This window comes from Cervus canadensis, chromosome 18 (assembly GCF_019320065.1).
Source record: "Cervus canadensis isolate Bull #8, Minnesota chromosome 18, ASM1932006v1, whole genome shotgun sequence".
Lineage (NCBI taxonomy): Eukaryota > Metazoa > Chordata > Mammalia > Artiodactyla > Cervidae > Cervus > Cervus canadensis.
In genome coordinates this window covers 22,845,394-22,871,644 of record NC_057403.1, presented here as the reverse complement: position 1 = coordinate 22,871,644, position 26,251 = coordinate 22,845,394, and the positions used below count along the sequence as shown (strand labels likewise).

The 26,251-nt window shown below is 44.3% G+C and overlaps 1 long non-coding RNA gene across 3 annotated transcripts; it reads left to right on the top strand.

Moving 5' to 3' along the window:
• The first annotated feature begins 91 nt into the window (after nucleotides 1–91).
• Nucleotides 92–19,030, top strand: LOC122421526. 3 transcript variants are annotated; one of them, XR_006263512.1, is made up of 4 exons: nucleotides 92–147; nucleotides 1,456–1,660; nucleotides 3,437–3,527; nucleotides 17,956–19,030. It is a non-coding gene; the product is annotated as an uncharacterized LOC122421526 (long non-coding RNA). The 3 variants fall into 3 exon arrangements; XR_006263513.1 differs by lacking the exon at nucleotides 17,956–19,030 and adding an exon at nucleotides 4,077–4,134; XR_006263511.1 differs by lacking the exons at nucleotides 92–147; nucleotides 1,456–1,660; nucleotides 3,437–3,527 and adding exons at nucleotides 4,250–4,408; nucleotides 7,384–8,630.
• Nucleotides 19,031–26,251: the final 7,221 nt, after the last annotated feature.

Here is a 26,251-nt window from a genome sequence, read left to right as displayed (position 1 = left end):
ATGCTGAAGCTGGGGTTCTGATACTTTGGCCATCTGATGCAAAAAGCCAATTCACTGGAAAAGACTCTGATGCTGGGAAAGATTGAAGGCAGGAGGAGAAGAGGGCAACAGAGGATGAGATGGTTGGATTGCACCACTGACTCAATGGTGAGTTTGAGCAAACTCTGGAAAGACGTATCTGGAGATACTGAAGGACAGAGAAACCTGGTGTGCTGCGGTCCATGGGGTCACAAAGAGTCAGACACGACTTAGTGACTGAACAACAACAACAATGCATAAAGCCCATGGAGTTGTAAATTGCACATGTAATCCAGTATGCAAGTGATTGAGGTGTCCATTAGATATTAGATGATTTATATTAGTAAAAGACAACTCAGACAATGAAGGAGAAACTAGATGAGTCTGAATGGAAATGTTAGTCTCTCCCATTGTCTGTAACAAGAGAAATTTGTTAGTTTGTTTTGAATTACGTTAGAAGGTATGCTCAGGTAATCAGTTGTGTCCAACTCTTTGTGACCCTATGGACTATACATAGTCTGCCAGGCTCCTCTGTCCATGGGATTCTCCAGGCATGAATACTAGGGTGGGTTGCCATTCCCTCCTCCAGGAGATTTTCCTGACTCAGGGATCGAATTCGCATCTCCTGCATTGCAGGCAGATTCTTTACTGCTGATTCACTGGAGAAGCCACATTAGAAGGGAGAGGGGCCAAAACTGGGATTTTTCCTTTGGTGAGTAAATGAGTTTCTCATTACTGGAGTTACCCAACCAGACCAGATTACAGTTTACTGGCGATGGATTCTATTTGATTCTGCCACTATAGTTGGCCAAATAATGGCCATCAAGGATACTACCTTCTAATCCCTGGAACCTGGGGATGTTACCTTCCATGACCAAGGACAATTTGCAGATATAATTAACTTAAGGGTTTTGAGATGGGGAGATTATTCTGAATAATCCATATTGACTCTAAAAGTAACCACAAGTGTTTGTATAAGAAGGAGGCAGAAAGGTCAGAGTCAGAGAAGGAGATGTGACAATGGATACAAAGAGAGATTTGAAGATGCAATGCTGCTGACTTTGGAACTGGAGCCCAGGAATGCAAGAAATACAGTTCCAGAGGTTGGAAAAGGCAAGGAGTCAGATCAACCCTGGTTTGACCCAGTGAAAGCCTATTTGAACTCCTGAAGTCCAGAACTGTTAAGATAATAGATTATTGTGGCTTTAAGCTACTAAGTTGCTCATAACTCACCACATAAGAAACTATCTTCTTCTTGTAATTCAGTCACTAAGTCATGACCCTTTGTGACCTCATGGACTATAACATGCCAGGCTTCCCTGTCCTTCACCGTCTCCCAGAGTTTGCTCAGATTCGTGTCCATTGTGTCAGTGATGCTATCTATAACCATCTCATCCTCTGCCGCCCCCTTCTCCTTTTGCCTTCAATCTTTCCCAGCATCAGGGTCTTTGCATCAGGTGGCCAAAGTATTGGATAAGAAACCATGACAGGCACCAAGCAGAAGATGAAATTAAATGACTTTCCAAGCCAGAGATTCTGAGATTCCACATCCTGAGGTTCTAAAGTGTGAAGAGTTGAAAGCTGTGTGATTGTAAAGTTTCAGGATGATGTCTTCTTTCCTGTGGGGAATGAGGTCTGCCAGGTAAGCGGCTCAGGTGGACACTCACCTTCCACCTCAGGATGCTTCATCATGAGCAGCAATCCATAGCGGAGTGTAGAGCTCACTGTCTCAGTGCCAGCGAAAAAGAGGTTGAGGGTGGTCAGGACCAAATTCTTGAGGTTGAATTCTGTGTGGGGGTTGTTTTTATCCTGAAAATGAGAGAGATGATAAATAGACTCACCATCTTCTGCCTTCATCTTGTTTTCTCCCTGTGTATAAGGTAGGGCTTTGTGAAAACGATAGATGGGTGAACCAGATGAGTATCTGGGAGAGGAAACAGTCAGAGCAAAGGTCCTGAGGCAGAGGTGTGTCTGGTGAGGAACAACAAAGAGGGGGCCAGTGTAGCTGCCAGGATAGTTGGAGTGTAGTGAACAATGGGGAGAATGAGGGAGAGGGAAGTGGAGATTGCCTTGTCAGATTTGAAAGTTCTAAGACATTAGGGTACATGATTTCAAACTGCTGAAGGACTTCCCTGGTGGTCCAGTGCTGAAGAATCTGCCTTGCAATTCAGGGGTTGCAGGTTTGATCCCTGGTCGGGGAAGTAAGATCCCATGTGCTTTGGAAATACTGAGCTCTTGCGCACATGCTGCAACTAAGACCCAACGCAGCCAAACCAATAAATAAAAAATAAACAAAGGTCAAATTTCAATCAAATATCTGTTTGTCAAAAACAAAACACCTGCCGACTATAGAGGTTCTACAGTAGAAAAATAGAAATTCCTAAATTTATAAGATCCTAAGAATCCATGATGCAGAGTTACTAAGCTTCTAAATTGCTATATCTCTAAGACTAAACTTTTAAAAATTTTTGGAAAAAAAATTGATTTCTTAGCCACACCACTTGGCATATGGAATCGTAGTTCCCTAACCAGAGATAGAAACCACACCCCCTGCATTGGAAGCTGAGAAGACATTAAACTTTTCATTTTAAAGTTTAAATTCCAAAGCTTAGACTTTAAATGTTTCAGCTTGGCAAATTCTAAGACTCTAAAAATGCATTCTACGTTTCTGTGTTTGCAAGTCTCTGGTGTATCAGATTAGAAAGGTGTACGATTTTAAGTGTCCATGTTCTCAGAAGTTTTAGCTTCAAAGTTTAAGAGTGTAAGAGTTTATACCTTAATAGTTTCTATATCTCATCTATAAATAAAAGTCAACCTGGTGAAACAATGCTTGGCGCTTGACATACTGTCATCAATATGTTTACAGATGAGTCTAAAGTTGTAGGCGCTAGGGATGGGAGAGATGAGAGGAAAGGACTGGGGGCAGAGGAAGAGGGACCTGGTGCATCTTGATGAGGAAGCAATCAATGAAATCCCGAGGGTTCTGGGGGTCAAGCGAGGCTTCGTTGATCTTGACCCTGGAGGCAATGAAGTCCTTGAGCTCCTCTATCAAGTAGTAGATGCGATTGTGTCTTCCTGGCAAATATTGCATGATTCCAGAATACATGTCATACAACTGTGGGGAATAAGCAAGGGATGTTTGTTAGCAATGGGTACCAGAGGCCAGCCTGGGCTGAGTCTGGAGTCCAATAGCTGGGCTTAGCATCCAGCACAGGATCTGAGAATTGCATGAGGCTATTTGCTTCTTGGACACCCAGGGCATCTTTGATACTTGCCTCCCAAGATTGTGGGGAGGAGTTAGTGAGGAAGAGGCAGGGGCTTAGTTAACAGAGGTTGGGGGGTGGACAGAGAGATGGCTGATGGGCACCTGGGCCCAGGATGTGCTCATTTCTATGAAACTCTGGTTGATCATTTGCAGCAACTTCAGGAACTGCTCATCCTCATAGTCAAAGCGACTTCCAAAGACGACGGAACTGATGACGTTGGAGACAGTGCGGCTCAGGAAGAAAGTAGGTTCGATGCGAGCCCCTGAATAATGGAAGTTAGAGGCCATGAGTAGGAACATGGAATGTGACATCATTCAGTTGCAGATATGTGTCCTGGCTCAACTGCTTAATAGCATTTGATAGTGATTTCATGTTTGTGTTTTGAGTCTAACTTTCCCAATGTGCAGGTTGGTTTAATAAGCACCCGAGGGACTTCCCTAGTGGTCCAGTGGCTGAGACTCCATGCTCCCAGTGCAGGGGGCCCGAGTTCAATTCCTGGTTTGGGAACTGGATCCCACATGCTGCCACTAAAGATCCTGTGTGCCTCAGCTAAGATCTGGTGCAGCCAAATAAACAGATAAAAATATGTGAAGATTAAAAAAATAGCCACCTCATTGGCTCATGAAAATTCAATGTTAATTATCAATGTAAAATACTTAGCACAGTGCCTGACATGTAATAAACATGTGAGAGATGCTAGTGGAGCTGAATCCTTATTTTTTGTTATTAGAAGTTAATTATACTGGGACTTCCTTTGTGGTACAGTGGATAAAAATCTGCCTGCCAATGCAGGGGGCACAGGTTCAATCCCTGGTCTGGGAAGATTCCACGTGCTGAGAAGCCGCTAAGCCAATGCCCCACAACTACTGAGCCTGAGTGCTCTAGAGCCTGAGAGCTACAACCACTGATCCTGTGCGCTGCAGCTACTGAAGCCCTCTCGTCAAGAGCCTGTGCTCTGCAATGAGAAGCCCACACACCACAACGAAGAGTAACCCCTGCTCGCTGCAACTAGAGACAGCCTGCACAGAAATGAAGAACCAGCGCAGCCAAAAATATTAAAAAAGAAGAAAAAAAAAAGAAGTGAACTGTCCTGGAGAGTCACAGAGTTTTGGAAAGAAGTGGAGGTAAGGGATGCACTAAAAAATAGAAAAGAATGGCTAGATTTGGCCTATCTCTACCAATGATTCCATCTGCACTATTTAAAAGAAAATTCTTCCCTTGGCCTCAGCTGCACCATCTATAAAACGAGATGCTGGTCAGGCCAGTGGGTATGGGGACAATTTCCCTAAAGCAATGCATATAATCACAATTAGTTTTGCAAATAATTTCTAGGGGTACCTGAGTATACAGAGTCTTTATGCAGACCATTTGGCACCCATGGAGCCCAAGGGAAGAGTCTAATGTAGAGAAATTCGTCTCTATTTCTGTATCTAATTTATTCATCTCTGTATTTCTTGGCCTCTGTGTCTTTTTTCATTAGACCCAGACATTCCAGATCTTATTTTTGGGTGGATCATGGATCCCTTTAAAAATGTAATGAAATGGTATAATGTTTCAGATTCGCAAGTTGAAAAAGTTCTAAAAATCTTTCACAACGATGTAAATATATGTAACACAACTGAACTGTACACTTAGAACAGTTTGTTGTTGTTGGGTTGCCAGTAAATGTCCAACTTTTGGGGACCCCATGGACTGCAGCACACCAGGCCTTCCTGTCCCTCGTCATCTCCTGGAGTTGGCCCACATTCATGTCCATTGATTCGGTGATGCCATGCAACCATTTCATCCTCTCATGCCCTCAGAAATAGTTAGAGGGGCAAATTTTTACATTATATGGTTTTTACCCAAATTTCGTGTGTTTGTATGTGTATGTGTGAATATATACCTAGTTAGATAGATAAATTTAATCCTATCACCACAAAAAGGCATAAACTCACATATTGGCAAAATCTATACTTGATATGAAGAGCTCAAAAACTCCTTAAGATCCACTGACTCAAGTCCCTGGACAAGGGATCTCTAAGGGTCTTTAAGTGTTAACTTTTAACATGGAATCTGGCTAGAAATCTCAGTAAATCCTTCATCTTCTTCATCCTTTCCCACTCCCAAACTTTCTCCCACTAAAGCCTATCTTCTCATGACTGAGCTCTCTACACCCCCACCCCCCAAGTCCCCTTGTAGCCCTCCTGGCTGGTGTCCCACATACCCTTGGTCTTGCGTAATTCCACTAGTAGGAAGCCGGCCTCCTCCTGGATCCGCTCCTCAATGCTCCTCTTTCCCATCCCGAAGTCCCGAAGAATGGTCAGGGAGAAGCGTCGGAGAATCCTCCATCGTTCTCCATTAGCCAGAGCGACACCTGCAGGGATTTCAGGGTCAGGCTCCCGTCTCCCCTCTTGTTTGTGCCCAGCTCTGTGCTGGACTGGGAGGGTGCCAGGATACGACAGCTGTAAACTTTCCCCTCGGGGATGCCTCGTTCAACCTTCCAGGTTTAATGGGGAAACTAAAGTTCCCTCCCTGCTGGACCCCCCAAAACAGCCCAGGACTGAGACGAAGGAAAAGGAATCAGGCTAGTAACGACTGTGGGAGATTAAGGAGAGTTTCTTACAGGCTAGAGACCTGGAACTGGATAACTGCATATAATGGATGGATACCTAGGAATATGGGGGGAGATATAGATAGAATGGGCTTCCCTGGTGGCTCAGTGGTAAAGAATCTGCCTGCAATGCAGAAGCCACAGGAGATGTGAGTTCCGTCGCTGGGTCAGAAAGATCCCCTAGAGGAGGGCATGGCAACACATTCCAGTATTCTTGCCTGGAGAATCCCATGGACAGAGAAGCCTGGTGGGCTAGGGTCCATAGGGTCACAAAGAGTTGGACATGACTATAGCAATTTAGTATACAAGCATAGATAGAATGTCATGTAGAGTACATTGGAATGGGGAGACTTTATATATTCTATGTTCTACTTGGATTCTCTAGACGTATGTGTAAGTGTTCACAGAAGATCATACCTGTACACTAATATACCCACACAAAAGGAGTTACTATGTAGTAAATAGTATTTAGAAGTTTCCGGATGTGCATGCATCAGTGAATTAATGTTTGGAAATTTGATGAAATGATTTTGATAGATTAATGAATGGAAGAAAGTGTTTGTGACTGGAATGATTGATGAATGGATGGATGAAAGACTTCTGGATGGGTAAAGGGCTAATGGATGGATGGTTGGAGATGTATAGGTAAATGGTTGGAAAGGTGTATGGATGACTGAATGATTAATAGGTGGATAAATGATGGAAGGAAAAATGAATGGATGGATGAAATGATGACTAGATGGGTAAGTGAGAAGATGATGTAAAGGTCAATTTATTGGAAAAATACTGATATTTGTATAGAAAGTCTAATGAATAAATGAATTTTTTTGGTGGCTGTATGGATCAATGGAAAAATGGATGGATGGAAGGAAAGGTATAGGGATAAAAAAATGGGTGAATGAAAGTATCAAAAATGGTGTGAGGCTGCTTGGAATTGAATGATGTGGACAGTTAGAGACGTGCGTGCATGCTAAGTTGCCTCAGTCGTGTCTGACTCTTTGTAATCCTATGGACTGTAGCCCTTCAGGCTCCTCTGTCCATGGGATTCTCCAGGCAAGAATTCTGGAATTCTGTCTCTGGAGCCATTAGAGATTGATGTGTAGGAAACATTAGAAAGGTGTCTGTGGAGGATGCAGAGACCTATGGGTTGGGTCTGTGTGTGTATATATAGGAAGATAAAAAGTAAGCTTGGGTATGAGAGCTTGGTGAATTACAAGAGTGCCATTCGTCCATCAAAAATAACATGAGTAACACAGACGAGCCTCTAGAGTCAGACGGTTTGGGTTCAAAGTAAAATGATTCTACCACTTACTGTTACTACTACTGTTTCTTATTCTCAAATTCCTCATTTGCAAAATTAGGAAGACATTAATAGCTCTCAGAGAAGTCACAGCAGTAATTCATTTAGAGTACTTATCAAAGAAGCGGGGACATAGAAGTACATTACACTTTGTGATCACATTTTGTTTTTATTTTTGTTGTTGTTACCTACCATGACCTTGGAAGTTTCGCTCTATTGAAGCCAGTTCTCCACGGCCACTGAACTCATCTGCTCGGTCAACCAGGGCCTCCTTCACTGCTTCATGTCCACATAAAACAACCACTGGCCGGGGACCCATGTACACGGTGAAGACTGGACCATATTTCTCCTTGAGCTGAGTGAAGGAAGACATAAGAGGAGGTGGCTGATTGCAGTACTAAGTGACAACAAGTCAAGGATTTTAGGAGATGGCGATTTCAAGGAACATGGGAATAACAGATAAAATTGAGTCCTGGGCTTGGAAAGCCTACTGATAAAGAGACACAGAAGTCTTGGCTTCTGTGATCCTGGGGAAGATCCCCCAATGCTGCTACAAGCCTTGCTTTCCGCATCTATAAAACAGTGGACCTAGATGAGATGGAATTCCAAGATCCGTGTGTCTCGTCCTGAAGTACTACCTTTTCTAGAATAATCCTAAGATTTCATGATACTGAGTCAAAGTCTGAAGACCAACAGAGTGCCTCTAAGAGTTCTTGTGTCTAAGGATAGAAGGTACTGTTTATTCCAGGGACTTGCCTGGAGGCCCCATGGTTAAGACTTTATGCAAGGGGTGCGGGTTTGATCCCTGTTCAGGGAACTAGGATCCCACATGCCTTGTGGCCAGAAAACCAAAACAGAAAAACAGAATCAATATTATAATAAATTCAACAATGACTTTTAAAATGGTCCACATTAAAAAAACTCTTTAACAAGTAGTGCAATGCAACATATTTTTCTTTTTAAAGAAGAAGTTACTGTTATTCCAAAGTCCTGAAGGTCTTAAGTTTCAATGTGCTAGGAGTCTGTGTTTCCAAGAGTTTAAGATTCTGGAATTCCAGAAATCTAAGGTTATGTTTCCAAGAGCCTTTGTTATAGAATTCAGAAATTTCTACACTATCTCCCTATAGAATGAGTTGCTTCTAGCTGTGTGAAAGTAGACAGACTCACCTTCATGAAAGACTGAAAAGTGGCATCAGTACGAACTTGCAACACGTTCCCCAGGAAAGGGATCGGTGTGGGACCAGGCGGCAGCTTTCCCCCTTTGCTCATCCGTTTCCAGGCGATGAGGATGAGAAGATAAGACAAGCAGAGTGCTAGAAAGATGGTGAAGGCCCCTCCCAGCTCCATGGTGCCAGGTCGAAGGACTGTGCCCAGGGCATCAGATCCTACCTAAATACATCCTGGGAAATCGACTCTGCAGAAATCTGAACACCCTGGGATTCAAGTTTTCTGGGTATGGTTGTCATGAGGGAAGAGATTGCTTTATCTGGGGGGTAGTTATATAACCTATAATCTCCCACCTGTAAAAAGGTGGATTGAATTCACCCAGGGAAATCTACTGGGGGACGTACCCCTTTCTTCATATTTCCCATCTCTCAGTTCTCCCTCAGCTCAGCTTCCAGTTAAGCTTGTCTTGGTAGGACGTGAGAAGCAGTTGAATGTCTTTCTTAAGGCTATTTCATTTAGGGATCATACAATCTGAGTTCCATCTTTTCTTTATCAGGTGAGTCACATAACTCTCTTGGACTCAGTTTCCCTGTCTGTCGAATAGGGTGAGCATACGGTTTTAGAAAGCCTTGATAGAAAACAGAGATGGCTCCTCTCTCTTTGTGCTTAGTCGCTCAGTTGTGTCTGACTCTTTGCCACCCCATGGACTGTAGCCCCCCAGGCTCCTCTGTCCATGGGGATTCTCCAGGCAAAAATATTGGAGTGGGTTGCCATTGCCTTCTCCAGGGGATCTTCCCAACCCAAGGATCGAACCCAGGTCTTCCACATCGCAGGCAGATTCTTTACCATCTGAGCCACCAGGGAAGCCCCCTCTCTCTTTGCCAGATCCTAATTAATTAGTTCTTTTTTTAAAAAAGAGAAAAATGAAAATTTAGAACAGTAAAAGAAACAACTCAGTTGAAAGGGTTTAATTCAACAAGTTTTACTGTTTTTACTCAAGATAATATTAAATAATAATAACCAAAGTTTACCTGTGCTACTTTATCAGAACTTTATTGGTGGGTGTGTGTGTGTGGGTGTGTGTGTGTGTGTGTTTTCATTTTCCAAGTTTGAGATGTAGGAACCACCTCTGAGACCCAGTCTCATCATCTCTAGAGACATGACCGAGTGATTGCTCTCTGTAATACTCTACATAATGGTTTTCCATCCTTTTGCACCAAATATTTATAAAGTTTCTTTACTGACCTGAAACAAAATTCCTGGGAATTATATTCTACCTACACATGTTATTGAACACAACTCAAAACCCTTACCTGTATGTTGATTCTCAGGCTTGGAAATTGAATCTGCTAGGAAGCCTGTAGATTTGGGTTAAGACTTGGCTGTCTAGGCTGAGGGGTCCTGTGATCACAATGGTAGGAACTCTGGGAAAACTGAGTGATTCACACAGCACCACCTTCTCCATCTTGGATCTGCTGCTAGAATGGCTTTCATGGAGTAAGAGTAAGCTCTAGGCTGCTTCTTTCAACTCTCACATCTTTCGCCCCTTTTTTACATTCTGACCACCTCCCAATGCACACACTTACACCCATTCAGGATTAGATACTTAAAAAAAAATTTATTTGGCTGCCCTGGGTCTTATTTGCAGTAAGAGCTGCAGGATCTTTAGTTGCAGCATGTGGGATCTAGTTTCCTGGCCAGGGTCAAACTCAGAACCCCTGCACTGGGAACATGGAGTCTTAACCACTGGACCACCAGGGAAGTCCCTAGACTCAATCATCTGTGATGGTGACGGTTGTGAGTTTGGTCCTCCCATTCAGACAGGTTGGAGAGAGAAAGTATTCTTCTGGATTCAGCAGAAGGGAGGATAGCTAGAATTGTGTTGTTTTTTTTCCCTAGGGAGGCAAGATAAGTGAGTCTGGGAGATCTTTATGCACAGTCTAAGAAGACTCATTATAAAAGATGTTTTATGCTATGAAGGGTGAGCTAAAGACTGAGTTCCAAGACTGAGCTAAATGGCTTCTCTAAACTGCCATTTTTCTAAGATTCTGTGGTTCTCCAAATCTGTTGTTGTAATGTTTGAGGATTCCAGCATTCTATAATTTTAAACTTTCAATCTGAGCCACCTCAGACGGTAAAGAATCTGCTCGCAATGCAGGAGATCCAGGTTCAATCCCTGGGTCGGAAAGATCCCATGGAGGAAATGGCAACCCACCCAATACAAGACAGTATTCTTGTCTGGAGAATCCCATGGACAGAGGAGCCTGGCGGGCTACATTCTGTGGGGTTGCAAAGAGTCAGATACAATGAGTGACTAACACACACAAGTTTTCAGTTCTCTATGGATTCTTCCAGTGGAGAGTGGGGATCAGCATTTAAAAAGTTGGGAGCTACGGGGAGAAGGGCAGAATTTCCTTTCAGTTCAGTTCAGTTGCTCAGTCATGTCTGACTCTTTGCGACCCTATGGACTGCAGCAGGCCAGGCTTCCCTGTCCATCACTGTGTCCCGAAGCTCGCTCAAACTCATGTCCATTGAGTCGGTGGTGCCAGCCAGCCATCTCAGCCTCTGTCATCCCCTTCTCCTCCTGCCTTCAATCTTTTACCTCCTCCTAGATGTTTTTAGTGAGAGTAGGAAGATACAGCCAGTAGTGCATAGCTCTTTCTCCCAGTTCCCAAACAAAACCAACCAACCAACCACACAAAACCAAAACCCCTCCAAACTTAGGGGAACCAAAATCTAGGGACTGAGTTTGATATAGGGATCATTCTTCTATTGGAGAGTGAAAAGGACAGTGAATGGGGCCTCTGAAATTCTTCCCTTCTGCCAAGAAAAATTATCCAAAACATGGAAATTTTAAAAAGGTAATTATGGGCCTTTTTCATTTCTTACAGGTCCATTTAAAGATAATCACATTTCAAAATAGGATGTCATTTTGTTTACATAGTTGATCAAGGTCTAAGCATTTTACAATTCTATAAAACTGTTAACTCACGATGACTATCTTTTTCTGTTTGTTAGAGAAGGTGAAATTCCCCCCAGATTTTAAAAAATGCAATAAAATTAGACATTAGCCAGTTTTGTAGTTAACTAAGTATTTCCTTCCCACATTTTTGGACTATAAAAATCCTAGTGTTTCATTTGTCTTGGGGACTAGCTTTCTTTTCTTTTCTTTTTTAACATATAAAACATTTTATTAAAATAATTAATCATAAAATAACTAATAGAGAAACAAATTTTATGATATCAATAAATGCTAAAACAACATTGGGTATTATTCAGCATTATTTTAAAAATAGGTAGAATGTTCAAAACAAAACTCTTAAAAATGCAAAAAAGAAGAAAAACACAGAAAAGCCTCACTCTCACCTGTATTTCCCCAGACAACTGTTTTTTTAAATCCTCTGTTTATCCTTCCAGTGTGACATTATGCAAATATAAGCAAATATGGATATTCTCATTCTCCTTCTTACGTAAAATTCATTGTATATTTTTACAAAATTTATATTTATATACACATACACATATTGCTCTTCACCTTGCATTTTTCATTTAATAATATATCTTGGGGATATTAATATTGCCATTTCAATAAGGAAATTTTCCTTACTTTTTATTATGGCTGCATACTATTTCTGCATGCTATACTGTGTCGATATATAGTCTATTAAACCAGTTCTCTGTTGGTAGGCATTTTTGTTTTCTATTTTTTACTGTTGCAAACAATGCCAAACATTTGCAAAGCATATATGTAAGTGTGTCTGTGGGATATGCATGCATGCTTGGTTGCTCAATCATGTCTGACTCTTTGTGACCCCATGAACAGTAGCCCTACAGGTTCCTTTGTCCATGGAATTTTGCAGGCAAGAATACTGGAGTGGGTGGCCATTTCCTTCTCCAGATGGACCAGCTTTCTTTACACCTAGTTCCCTCATTAATGAATTAAATAATCTTGACACATGTGCAGCACATATTTTGAGAATTAGGTTTTTAATCATTTTGAGAATTATCTTTAAAAAATTTCCCTCCTCTTCTTTCTTCTTTCCTAACTCTCCCTTCACCTTTCCCCCTCCTTCCATTCCCCTTCTCTTTTCTCCTCGTCTGTTTCTCTCTATATTCCCTTTCTCTCTCTTTCCCTCTTTCAGACTCTCCCTTTCATGTCTTCCTTTTTTCTTCCTTCCTTCTCTCCCTCTCATCTCCCCTTACCACTACTTTTCTTTTTCCTCTCTCCTCCCTCCTTTTTTTATCCTCTCCTTTCTTCCATAGGGATAGAAGAATCTTCTTAGTGGAATATCAGAAGAAGAAAGAGATGATGGGACAGTGGAAATATTAGAAGAAATAATGGCTGAGAACTTTTCCTCAAAGTAGTGGGTTGTTTCCCCACCCAATTATTTGTGTCATGTGGGAAGTCCCAGTAATGGTACCTAAAGTCTGATGGGCAGGAGGCAGATCTGGGTCCTGAAGCTAATAAACTAGAAGGAGAGTTTCAAAATGGTATTTGCCAGCACCCTAGATCATACAGTACTGGTGACCACAGGGGAGTATCCTGCTGGGATGCATAGGATGTCTCCCACAAAAGACCACTTTTCCAAGGTTGGGAAACATAACCTACCTACCAAGTACATTGAAATAAAAAACAGCATGTTACACAAAATGAGGTGACAGAGGAATATATTCCAAATGAAGCAACAAGATAAAATCCTAGAAGAACTAAGGGAAGTGGAGATAAGTAATCTACCAATGAAGTGTTTATGTCAATGATGATAAAGGTGGTCAAAGAACTCAAGAGAAGACTGGATGAACAGAGTGAGAAGCTAGAAATTTTTAACAGAGTCAAGAAATATAAAAAAAAAAGCCAAACAGAGCTGAATAGTACAATAACTGAAGTTAAAAATTCACTGAAAAAAAAAAAATTCACTGAAAGGAGTCAACAGTAGATTAGATGATACAGAGGAACAGATCAGCAAATTGGAAGACAGAGTAGTGGAAATCACTGGAGCTGAACAGAAAAAATAATTTTAAAAATTGAGGACAGTTTAAGAGACCTCTAGGACAACATCAAGTGTACTAATATTTGCATTATAAGGGTCCCAGAAGAAAGAAGTGAGAAAGGGTCAGAGAACATATTTGAGGACAGAAAATTTCCCTAACCTGGATAAGGAAACAGATATCCAGATCCAGGAAACACAGAGAGTCCTAAACAGGATTAACCCAAATAGGACCACAAGAAGACACATTCTAATTAAAATGGTAAAAATTAAAAATAAAGATAGAATATTAAAAGCAGCAAAGGAAAAGCAACAAATTACAAGGAACTCTTGTAAAGCTGTCCGCTGACTTTTGTCAGAAACCCTGCAGGACAGAAGGGAAAGGCATGATATACTTAAAGTGATGAAAAGGAAAAACCTACAACCGAGAATACTCTGCCCAGCAAGGCTTTCATTCAGACTTTATGGAGAGAACAAAAGTTTTACAGATAAGCAAAAGTTCAGGAGTTCAGCTCCACAAAACAAATTTTACAAGAATTTTTTGTTTGTTTTTTTAGGTTCAGACATCTTTATTAAAATAAAAAAAACAACTTGGCTATAAAATGACATAGCTAAAATTTAAACTTAGATCTGTATTCTCTGAATTTCAAATTCCTAAGCATGCTTCTCTTGGAGGGAAAATACTGAGTCTATGTGTTACCTGGATATGCCCTCACACATCAATGATCAGAGACCCTCTTTCTCTAATTACAACTATTCTCCTTTCAGTATGTTTGCATAGTTGGTCCCCATGCCCAGACTCTCCTGACACAGATACTCCTGACACAGGAGACTCTCCATCTACTGAACATTCACCTACCTCCCCTACTCAGTTTCACAGATCTGTAAGACCCATGTTTCAATATATACACAGGAACTTAATTATCATATTCCCACAACATTTCACCACATCTACTAATCCCAGAGAACTCCAAATATCTTCCCTACGTTTGTCACAGTACATGACTGAGATCTGAACAGGTCTAGTTACAGTGTCACAAATGTGTTTACGGCTCTCAAAATTACCTGGCATTCTATTATGATCATCTCCAATACAGATAAGCTTGATAATTTGATTATCAGCTCCCTGTCAAAAAAATGTGTGAATATTTTTGCATTGCTAATCATTAGGGGGGCTTCCTGGGCAGCTCAGCTGGTAAAGAATCTACTTGCAATGCAGGAGACCTTGACTTGACTCCTGGGTCTGGAAGTTCCCCTGGAGAAGGGATAGGCTACCTACTCCAGTATTCTTGGGCTTCCCTGGTGGCTCAGATGGTAAAGAATCTGCCTGCTGATCAAACCTGGGTTTGATCCCTGCGTTGGGAAGATCCCCTGGAGAAGGGCATGGCAACCCATTCTAGTATTCTTGCCTGGAGAATTCCCAAGGACAGAGGAGCCTGGCAGGTTACAGTCCATGGGGTCACAAAGACTCAAACATGACTGGGCGACTGAGCACAGCACAGCAATCATTAGTGACTCCTCGCTTTAAAATTTCTTTTAGCCATACCACATGACGTGTGGGATCTTAGTTACCGGACCAAGGGTCAACCCATGCCCCCTGCAGAGGAAGCACAGAGTCTTAACCCCTGGATCGCCAGGGAGGTCCCAACTCCTTTCTAAATTGAAAGGTCTCCCCTATCTGTGGCTTAGTCCAATCATATCTCCTAGTTTGCTTTTCCTTTCTCTCTTTTTAAATTAAAGTTTATTTGGTTTACAATATCATATTAGTTTCAGAAATACAGTAGTGATTCAATATTTGTATAGATTATACTCCATTTACAGTTATTACATAAGAATAGCTGTATTTCCCTGTGCTGTATAATATATCCTTGTTGTTTCCTTATTTTATACATAGCAGTTTGTATTTCTTAATCCCTTACCCCTACTTTGCCCCACCCTCTTCCTTCTCTGGTAACTACTACTCTGTTCTCTGTATCTGTGAGTCTGTTTCTGTTTTGTTATACTTATTCATTTGTTTTACATTTAGACTTCACATAAAAGTGATATCAAAGAGTGTTTGTCCTTCTCTGACTTACTTCACCAAGTATAATACCTTCTAGGTCCATTCATACTGTTGAAATGGCAGAATTTCATTCTTTTTAAGACTGAGCAATATTCCACTGTGTATATATGCCACATCTTCTTTATCCATTCATCTGTTGATGGCCACTTAGGTTGCTTACATATCTTGGCTGTTCTAATAAATGCTGCTGTGAACACTGGGATGCATATGTCTTTGCAAATTAGTATTTTCATCTTCTTTCAATACATGCCCATGGAGTGGAACTGCAGGACCATATAGTAGTTCTATTTTTTAGTTTTATTAGGACCCTCTACACTGTTTTCCTACCAACAGTGTACAAGGGTTCCCTTTTCTTCACATCCCCTCTAACATTTGTTATTTGTAGACTTTTTGATGATAGTCATTCTGACAGATGTAATGTGATATCTCACTGTGATTCTGATATGCATCTCTCTGATGATTAGTGGTGCTGAGCATCTTTTCACATGCCCATTGTCTACTATGTGCAATAAGGCAAGAAAAAAATCATATAGATTGAAAAGGAAGAATTACAACTATCCTTATTTACAGATGATATGGATGTCCCTGTAGAAAATCCTCAACTACACAAAAAACTGGAGCTAATAAGTGTATTTTGCAAGGTCACAGACTATAATGTCAACATACAAAAGTCAAATGTATTTTTATATTACAGCAATGAAAAACTGGAACCTCAAAAAAATTTAAAAATATGTAAGTTAGCACCCAGAAAATGTAAGTACTCAGCTCTAAATATAACAAAATCTGGAACTGCATGGAAGTCCATTCCTGAGGCTTCCTGCTATTTTCTCTCCCCATAAGGGCCCAGTTCATTGTTCCTCTCCTCCTTTCCCCTTTTCTTCTTAAGTTGGACAAGGGGACCAGAACCCAACCTCTTGTTTAAAAAAAAACTTAATAGAGCAGAACTTATTGAGAAAGTTAGACTAGGGAGAAGTGAAAATGCATCAACCAGTGTGGAATTTCCTGATGAGGATGACATGGATAGAGGGGAAGTGGATGTTTAGAAGGGTCCAAGCTGGTAAATACAGATGAAAGTAAGGACTGAATGGAAGGATGCATGATAGAATGATGGAAAGAAAAATTAATAGATGGGAGGATAGAGAGATGAACAGCTGCATGGGCAGACAAACAGAAAGAGGAATCATTGGATGAGAATGGATCAATGGATAAATAAATGGGAAGAAGGCAAATGGGTGAAAGGTTGAATGTGCTAGTGAATGAAGGATGAATAAATAAATGTATTGATAAGTGGATGAGAGGACACAATGATGGAAGAGTGAATGGATGACTAAATGGATGCATGGAAGGAAGGAGGGATGGATGAATGTATCAGAGGACAAAGGATTAAAGGATGGATGCTTTTGGAAGGGTATATAACTAGAATTTGAGATAATTGCCTGGTTGGATGTGAATAGTTGAAAGAATACCTGAATGGTAGACTGAAGAAGGAAGGGCTGATTTAACCACCCTGGAGAGAGAGGGCTTTTTGAAATTGATACATGGGTAGTTGGTGATGAATGGATGAATTTGAGACTAGCATGTCTCTGTGAGGTTACTTCCTATAGACTTTTGGTTGGGAGGAGTGTTCAATTAGGAAGTCATAAGAGGACAGGATATTGTATCTGATTGTATCAGAGACCTCAAAACAACAGTGACTTCAGAAAAATAGTAGTTTATCTCCAAAGTGTCAATCTGAGTGCAAGCATTCAGAGGTTGATATGGCAGTTCCAGTACCAAGAACGCAGATCTCTTCTGCTTTAGCGCCACAATTTCCCAGTGCATTGCCCTGATCCTCATGGTTGAAAATGGCTTACCAGCTCATGTGCTGGGTCTGTGTTCCAACCAGTGGGGTGATGGGACACTGGACTGGAATGGAAGGCACAGCCTGGAAGTGGTAGACATGGCTTGCCCTCAGATCTTATTCACTCCCAGTCTCAGTGTCTGCCTAGCTGCAAGGGAGTCTGGGAAATATAGTCTTTATTTTGGATGATCTTTTTTCTTTTCATTTCTTTTCTTTGGCCAAGTGGCAAGTGGGATCTTACGGCATCGAGCCCAAGCCTTTGCATTAGGAGCTTGGAGTCTCAACCACTGGACCACCAGGGAAGTCCTAAAAGATAAGAATTTTTTTTTTTAAATGTTTTGGTCACACTGTACGGTATGTGAGATCTTAGTCCACAGACCAGGAATCAAACACACACTCTCTGCCTTGGCAGGGTGGAGTCTTAGCTACTGGACACCAGAGAAATACCCATTTTGGATGATCTCGGGCTGAACTCAGATTTAATGTTCTATCACCAAGGAAAGGAAGGAGCAACTTAGAGGAACAACTCACAGTGTCTACCATAGAGATTGGCTCGAGGCTGATAATGAAACAAAAGGAAAACACTCTGCAAAGAGCAGAGTTGATATCTAGCTAATGCACTCCTCATTATGAAAGCCTGGGATGGGGAGTGGGGTCCCAGTGCCAGACATAGCAGAGACAGATACTTTTGGGTATCTTGATGCTTTTGTTCATGTGCTTCCAGAATGTGAAGATCACCAGGATGGACACGTGGCAAACAGGAAGAGGCTGCAGACCTCTCAGATCTCCATGTAACCAGGAAGAAGGAATTGACCTTGGCCATGGGCCCTGGCTACAAAGATCCTGGGACTCAGCTTCTTCGGTAACCTGAAACTGCAGACCTCTCAGATCACCATGTAACCAGGAAGAAGGAATTGACCTTGGCCATGGGCCCTGGCTACAAAGATCCTGGGACTCAGCTTCTTTGGTAACCCGAACACCTTCAGATTAAATTTCCTGGGGGTTGGATCTCACTTGGGAGCTTACCATGCTTCGGAGTTTATATAACTTCTAGTCCTTCCTCTGAATGACCATTGAGTGCCGAGCTCATGAGGCGGTTCTCTCCACTTTGTCCCTTCAGTCCCCTCCTCATTCATGTCCACACACTCCAATTTTATCCTTTGAGAGCATGGAGGGCTTCCCTGGTGTCTCAGACAGTAAAAAATCTGTCTGTGATGCAGGAGACCCAGGTTCAATCCCTGAGTTGGGAAGATCCACTGGAAGAGGGAATGGTAACCCACTCTAGTATTCTTGCCTGGAGAATCCCATGGACAGAGGAGCCTGACAGGCTACAGTCCACGGGGTCACAAAAATTCAGACATGACTGAGAGACTGACACTTTCATTCTTCTGGGTTTTAGAACAGTCTGAGTTTTGGAAGCTGAGTCCCAGGATCTTTGTAGAATCAGGAAGAACCAGGTTCAAGTCTGGCCTCTACAGCGTTCTTTCCTTCTTTTCTTTGCTGTGCCACAGGGCATATGGGATATTAGTTCTCTGGCCAGGGATTGAACCCACGCCCCCTACATTGGAAGGGTAGACTCTTAAACACTGGACCACCAAGGAAGTCCCATCTCTGCAAATTTCCTGGTGCATGTGATCTTGAACAAGACACCTCATTTCTTTGTACCTCTGTTTTCTCATTTCTGAAAAATGATAATACCAATAAAAGTACCTCCCTGAGACTTCTCTGGTGGTCCTGGAATTGGCTCTTTCACTGCTGGGGTCTGGCACAGTCACTAAAAAAAAAAAAAGTACCTCCCTCGAAAAGTTGTTGTATGGATTAAATGTACTGAAATCTATGAGCATGGTGTCATCACTATCACTCAACAACCTATCCTCAGCACTTTCAAATCTGTCCTCGGGGAGGAATTTGCCATAAGTGGGGCTGATGGCTAGAGCTAGGCTGAGCATAGACTGGCGCTGATGGCAGGTAGTGAGTGGACAGACAACAGCATGGATTGTCAGTTGGATGCTGGACCAGCAGGGGAGGCAGAAAAGAAGAGTGGGACATTGCATATTCCTGAGCCTCTTCTCTGTGCCAGCTTTGTGCTAAGTTGTTTTATTTATTGATTGACTTGGTTATATTGCATCTTAGTTGTGGCATGCGGGATCTTTGTTGTGCCATGCGGAAAATTTCTTTGCGGTACATGGACTCTAGTTGCAGTGAGGGCGTCAGTAGTTGCAGCTCATTGGCTTAGTCGCTCTGAGGCATGTGAGATCTTAATTCCCTGACACAGGGATTGAACTTGCATGCCCTGCATTGCAAGGTGGATTCTTAACCCCTGGACCACCAGGGAAGCCCCCCGGTGCCAAGTTTTTTACTTTCACAGTCCCGTGGATCTTCGCCTCTTTTTGGTCATCCCCATTACACACCCGAACACAGTGAGACTCGCCCAAGGCCACTGGGCTCTCAGGGGGCAGGGTTAGGATTAGCATGCCAGTTTGGTCCTCCAGGAACTCTCTTCCACTGGTGACTTGCCTAGGTCTCCTTTCCCCGGGCTGCCCTGGGCGTGGGGGGAAATGGATGGGACCAGCTGGCGTGTATCAGAAGGGGCAAGAAGTAGTGAGATTGTGAGTGAGGTGCTTGCTTAAGCATAGATGTTGGGAGGATAAGGTGCCTGATATATTCCTCTGGTGGGTGGGGGCGGTGACCTCCAGAATTTTCAGCAGCACCATGCTGGCTAAGAACCTCCAGTGTGTTAGTTGCTCAGTTGTGTCCGACTCTTGCAACCTCATGGGCTGTAGCCCACCACGCTCCTCTGTCCATAGGATTCTCCAGGCAAGACTACTGGAGTGGGTTGCCATTTCCTTCTCCAGGGGATCTTTCCGACCCAGGGATCGAATCCAGGTCTCCTGCATTGCTGGCAGATGCTTTACTGGCTGGGCTACCGGGGAAGCCCAGGAAGGAGGTAAATAGCAAAGCATTTTCTCCCTTGTTGAAGCCCCAAACCAATGGGGTGGGGAGGAGCCAGGCCTCCCTGCTTCTGTCCTCAGAGGTCTCGGTTTCTGGTCTCAGGAACTGGATGTCCTAGATCTCAGCCAGCTGCACTGGGTGGTTCCCCCAAATTTCCATCCGCACCTTATTTCTGTGACTGTACCTTTCCCAGGGGCCAGAGGAGAGCCTGAGTGGCTGCCTGTCTTTCGTGGGAAGCTCTTTCGCCTGCAGCCTCAGCCTCCTCCTCTGAGCACCACCGCCTCCCCCACGCCCACTCCCTCCAGTCTGCGTCCAGTGTAGTCTCCGGTTGTCTCCAGGTGAGGGGGCCAGTAATCTGATCTCTATGGAGCTGGGAGAGGCGCGTCTAAGGCCAGGTTAATGGGTTGAGGACAAAGGAGTGGGCTAAGAAAGGTGAGAAGGAAGAAAATGTTCATTCCCAGCCGCCGCCTCCTCCCTCAGCCCTTTGAATTCATAACGAATGGTTACATAATCAGCTCCATCTTATTTCCTCCTGTGGGCCGTGAGCCAGATGGGGATTTAGCTGGGCAAAAAAAAAAAAAAAAAACCAAAACAAAAAAACAAAACCCCCACGCGTAATTAAGAAGGGAGTGAGAGCGATTTCAGAGTGACAGAAAGCAAGAGAAAGAGGTGCAGTGGGCAGAGGGGCAGAGAGGGGGCAGTGAGGAAGCAAGAGGATGACAGAGTAAAAGAGCCAAGAAGAGGGAGGGAAAGAGACAAAGTGTCAGAGACATGAAAAGAGAGAAGTGGGGGGGAGGACGTGAGGCAGGGAGGTGGGAGCAAATGACTAGCTAGGACACAGAGAAACAAGATAGCACAGTGGTAAAATATCCACCTGCCTATACAGGAGCCACAGGAGATGTGAGTTTGATCCCTGGGTCAGGAAGATCCCCTGGAGGAGGACATGGCAATTCACTCCAGTGAATTGCCTGGCGCATCCCATGGACAGAGAAGCCTGAAGGGCTACAGTCCATGGGGTCGCAAAGAGTCGGACAAGACTGAGCACACACGCATGCAGGGACACGGGAAGAGAAGCATCAGAAAATGACACAAGACACAAGATGACACACGAAGACAGAGGGAGAGACAGAGCCAGAGATGGAGAGAGACGTACAGAGAAAAGGAGAGAGAGCTAGAGAGAGAGACACACACTCAGAGATATTTAGAGATGAAGACAGTTGTAGACAGAGGTGAAGACAGAAAGGACGGGAGGGATCTAGAGAAGCAAGAAACAGGGATTCAGAGAAGAAAGCCAGAGAAATACAGAAGGACTGGGATTCAAAGTCCAAGAGAGGGACAGAGAGACAGAAAGAAAAGGAAAAACAGTCCAGGGAAGGACACAGATCTGCCTGAGGCAGAAACAGAGGCACAAGAGAATCTAATACAATCTAATCAAAAAGGTAGGTGACCTGACCGAGCCTCGTGAGTAGCCAGCTCAGTCAATAATTTTCTAGCCTGTCTTGCATGTCAGGCTCTGACAGACCTAATCTCTTAATCTCAGTAACAAGCCCTGATGATGACTGCAGCTAACACCTTGCATATTGTCCCACGCATGTTCTTAAACCTTTGCACATTTCTCACCTGGTCTCATAACAACCCTATGTGTTAAGTGCAGATATTATCTCCATTTTATGGAGGGGGAGATGAGGGCATGCAGAGGCATAAAGTCACTTCGCAGGGTTACCAGCTGGTAGCCAGGAGGCCACTCCCAGGCAACCTGGCTCCACTCCCAAGAGAGAAATAGCTGGGGACTCTAAGGACTGGCTTGCGTGCATGCTAAGTTGGTTCAGTCGTGTCCAACTCTGTGCGACCCCACGGAGTGTATCCCACAAGGCTCTTCTGTCCATGGAATTCTCCAGGCAAGACTACTGAAGTGGGTTGCCATGCCCTCCTCCAGGGGATCTTCCCAACCCACGGATCGAACCTGCATCTCTTGTGTCTCCTGGCAGGCGGGTTCTTTACCACTAGCGCCACTTGGGAAGTCCCTAAGGATGTGGGCCCTCCAAATTTGGAGAAAAGAGGGGGTTCTTTACCTGGAATCCAAAGATTGATAGCAAGAGACCATGGATGCCCTGAAATGATTGTGCAACGTGCATGCCCACCTGGAGAAATGATGCGCAAGTATTATGGATCCCTGGAAGATACAGCTTTTTTTTTTTTTTTTAGGCACATGGGATCTTAGATCCTGGACCAGGGATCAAACTGGTGCCGCCTGCAGCGAAGCAGGGAGTCTTAACCACTGGACCACCAACTCTTATTTATTCCACATGTGGTTATTATGAGGGTTTCCCACGTAGCGCTGGTGGTAAAGAACCCACCTGCCAATGCAGGAGACGTAAAAGATGCAGGTTCAATCCCTGGTTTGGGGAAGATCCCCTGGAGGAGGGCATGGCAACCTACTCCAGTATTCTTGCCTGCAGAATCCCATAGACAGAGGAACTTGGCGGGTTACAGTCCATACGGTCACAAAGAGTCAGACATGATGGAAGAGACTTAGCATGCAAGCATGGTTATTATGAACCCTATTATGTGCCAGGCAGTTCTGGAGGATGAAGGATCCATGGAAAACAAAGCAAATAATCACAATAACAAAAAAAATCAGTGAGTCCCTCTCCTCTCAGAGCTGTCCCTTGGGTAGGAGGACTCATTGTCAGAGGCAACGTCTGATAGCTACTGGAGTTTGTCAAGCTCAATCTCACCTCAAGGCCATTGTTTCTGCCGCTCCCTCTGCTAGGAACACGTCTCCCCACGGCTTCCCATGACCGACTCTCAGAAGTCACCTCCTCCAAGAAGCCCTCTCTGACCACCCAATGTGAAGCAGCCCCTGCCAGTCACTATTGATCCTATTTCCTTGTTTAATTTGCTTTGTGGCATTTATCACTAGTGGAGGTCCTCTTGTCTATTCCGTACGCTGTCTGCTTTAAGTCAGTCTCATCTTCTAGAAGTTAACAATTCCCTGAGGAAAGAGAGAGAGACTTGGATTTTCGTGTTATTTGCTAGAGCCCCTGCGCCTACATTAACATGTCACATGTGCTCACTAAACTTCCCTGGTAAGGTAAAGACAGTAAAGAATCTGCTTGCAACGCAGGAGACCTGGGTTTGATCCCTGCTTCGGGAAGATCCCCTGGAGAAGGGAATGGCAACCCACTCCAGTATTCTTGCCTGGAGAATTCCATGGACAGAGGAGCCTTGCAGGCTACAGTCCATGGGGCTGCAAAGAGCTGGACATGACTGAGCAACTAATACATATGTGCTCACTAAACTCCTGTCGATCAGTAATGACACCTCACTCATGTATCATGCTCCCCACAGGCCACTAGATGCCCCATGCTGCATATATTTACTCACTTAAGGGCTTCTGGATGGAGAAGGTGGGGCAGAGAGCTTAAGAAACTCGCTCAAATTCACAGTGCTGGATGATGGCAGGGTCATGATCAAACTCACCTCTGTGGCTTAGCCCCTGCTGTTCACCACTCTGCCCCGCAGGTCACCTGAGCCTGTGTGTTCCTGTCCCCCCACCCCCAGGCCTGGAGTGATGGACCAGGCTCAGCTCTGTGACAAGATCAGATTCCCCAGCCTCTGGGGGTTGTCTCATTTGTACTCACAGGATTCTAACTGATGGAGGTGCTGATGGAGGGAGAGGTCAATGCCATACTAGAAAAACTGGATGTTGGCCACATCTCCCCCAGGAACATGAGGCCCAGTGCACAGGGCCACAGGAAAAGGCAGCAGCGCTGGTGGAGAGGCAGAAAGGAATGAGAGGAAGGTGCAGACCTGGGTCTTCACCGGGAGAGGCAGGACAGAGTCAGCAGTGTAGGACTGGGCTTTGGGTCACCGGGGCTGTCCTGGTTGTCTGGCGCCTGGCCCTTGGGTGGATTTAGGGCTGGGAAATGATTCTTGACTGTCACTGTTCCCAAGCAGATGCCGCTCCCACTGAACCATCCCAGTCTTTGAAGTGTCCCCACCCCTTGAGAGGAGACTCAATAAATGCTTAAAGACAAAAAGACAACAGGCCAGGGAAGCGTTCCAGGGGAGAGGCTAGAACTGGGGCTGGAGAAGAGCTCAGGGCTGAAGGCAGCGTCCTCTTCCTTCCTCCTCCTCCCTTTCCCGCCCTCCTCCCCACCACCTTCACCCATTCCCCACGTGGCCAGACCTCTGATTACATAAACTCAGTTCTGGTTCCTGCTGTTGAAACTGTTTCTTTTGGAAAGAAAACAAACGCTAACCTTGGCGAGGCCGGCCGCTTCCTCACCCACCCACCCATCCACCCACCCACCCACAGATCCGGCATTGGCAGGAGAGAGCTGATTCTCAGCTGGTAGTGGGGTGAGCGGGTCGGACAGTTCTCGCTGGTGGCCGAGTGCGTGAATTGATAGCGCGCGGCTCTGCTCCCGGAGCTGGTCACCTTTGCGGCTGGTGCTCCCCCTGCGGGACAAGGGCTGCAACTGCAAGGCCGGCTGGCGGCGGATGAGGGACCGGGGGCGCGCGCGGGGTGGGGGCGGGGGGCGCGGGGTGGGGGCGGGGGGTGCGGGGGCGCGGTGAGAGGGCGGGGTTCCAGACACAGCTGTCCGGCCTTTCTGCGGATTTGCCCTGAAGTTCAGTTCAGTTCAGTTCAGTCGCTCAGTCGTGTCCGACTGTTTGAGACCCCATGAACCACAGCACGCCAGGCCTCCCTGTCCCGGAGTTTACCTAAACTCATGTCCATTGAGTCGGTGATGCCATCCAACCATCTCATCCTCTGTCGTCCCCTTCTCCTCCTGCTTTCAGTCTTTCCCAGCATCAGGGTCTTTTCCAATGAATCAGCTCTTCGCATCAGGTGGCCAAAGTATTGCCCTGAAGAGGGGCTACTATCTTAGCTGACCTGTTCTAGAATGTTCTAGAAGACCCATACTCGACCTCAGACTCTTAGGATCAGGCAGGCTCTCTCTCTCGTCTTTGAGCCTCTCACCTTCCCCAGCCCTCTATCCCTCCCTTCCTCTCTCTCTTCTCTTTGAGGGTGGGAGGGAAGCTTCAGCGGAGGCTTCAGGTATGTAAAAGGAAAGCAAAGGACTTATTTAGGATCAAAAACATTTAAGCCGATGAGGAGGAAATGTGCTGCATGGTATTATTAGATTTACTCCCTAGGTGTGATCCATTCTTGGTGAACAACATGCATTGCCTTCACCCTCGTGGGATGGTTGTCAGCCTCTTTCAGAGTCCACCTCAGCTCAACAGAAAGAGTTTTTTAACAAAGAGGGCGTGCTCACCTGAGCTTGGTAAGCTGTTGACTTTATGGGGGAAAAAATTTTTTTTTTTTTTTTGAAAACAGAAAAGGAAAACTGGGGGGGGAATGAAGCAGTATGTTTAATGAATGAACCTGTACAATTGTACTTATTTGCAGTTACGTTTTAATTAATTATTGATTTGACTGTGCCCGGCCTTATTTGCCCCATGCAGGATCTTTTGTTGAGGCATACAGGGATTGGACTGGAGGGGTGGCTTAGGTGGTCTGCCCACCCCCTTGGTGGTGTGGAAGGTAGATGTGATCAGCACAACTCCAGAGGTGAGGCTAAAATCTGAATCTGCCTCACATGTCTCTTCCTTATCCAGGGAGTGGTGGAGGGAGAAGATGTTTAACTTCTCACAGTAGGGATGTCATGAAGGGCTTAGCTTCGGGTAGAGAGAAGATTCTAGGAGAGTTACCCCAGGTGTCCTTGAGCAAACTGAATGTTCAAACTACCATACAGTTGCACACAGTTCACATCTTAGCAAGGTTATCCTCAAAATCCTTCAAGCTAGGCTTCAGCAGTATGTGAACTGAGAGCTATGGTGTTGGAGAAGTTTTTTTTTTCCCAACTGTGGTGTTGGAGGACTCTTGAAAGTCCCTTGGACAGCAAAGAGATCAAACCAGTCAATCCTAGGACATTCTGGGAGACCACTGTAAGTTAATGATAGCCTCAAGAAAGCTTCACAAGTGGCACAGGGTAAAGAATCTGCCTGTTAGTACAGACACAAAAATGCAGATCTGAAAGATGCAGTTTCAGTCCTTG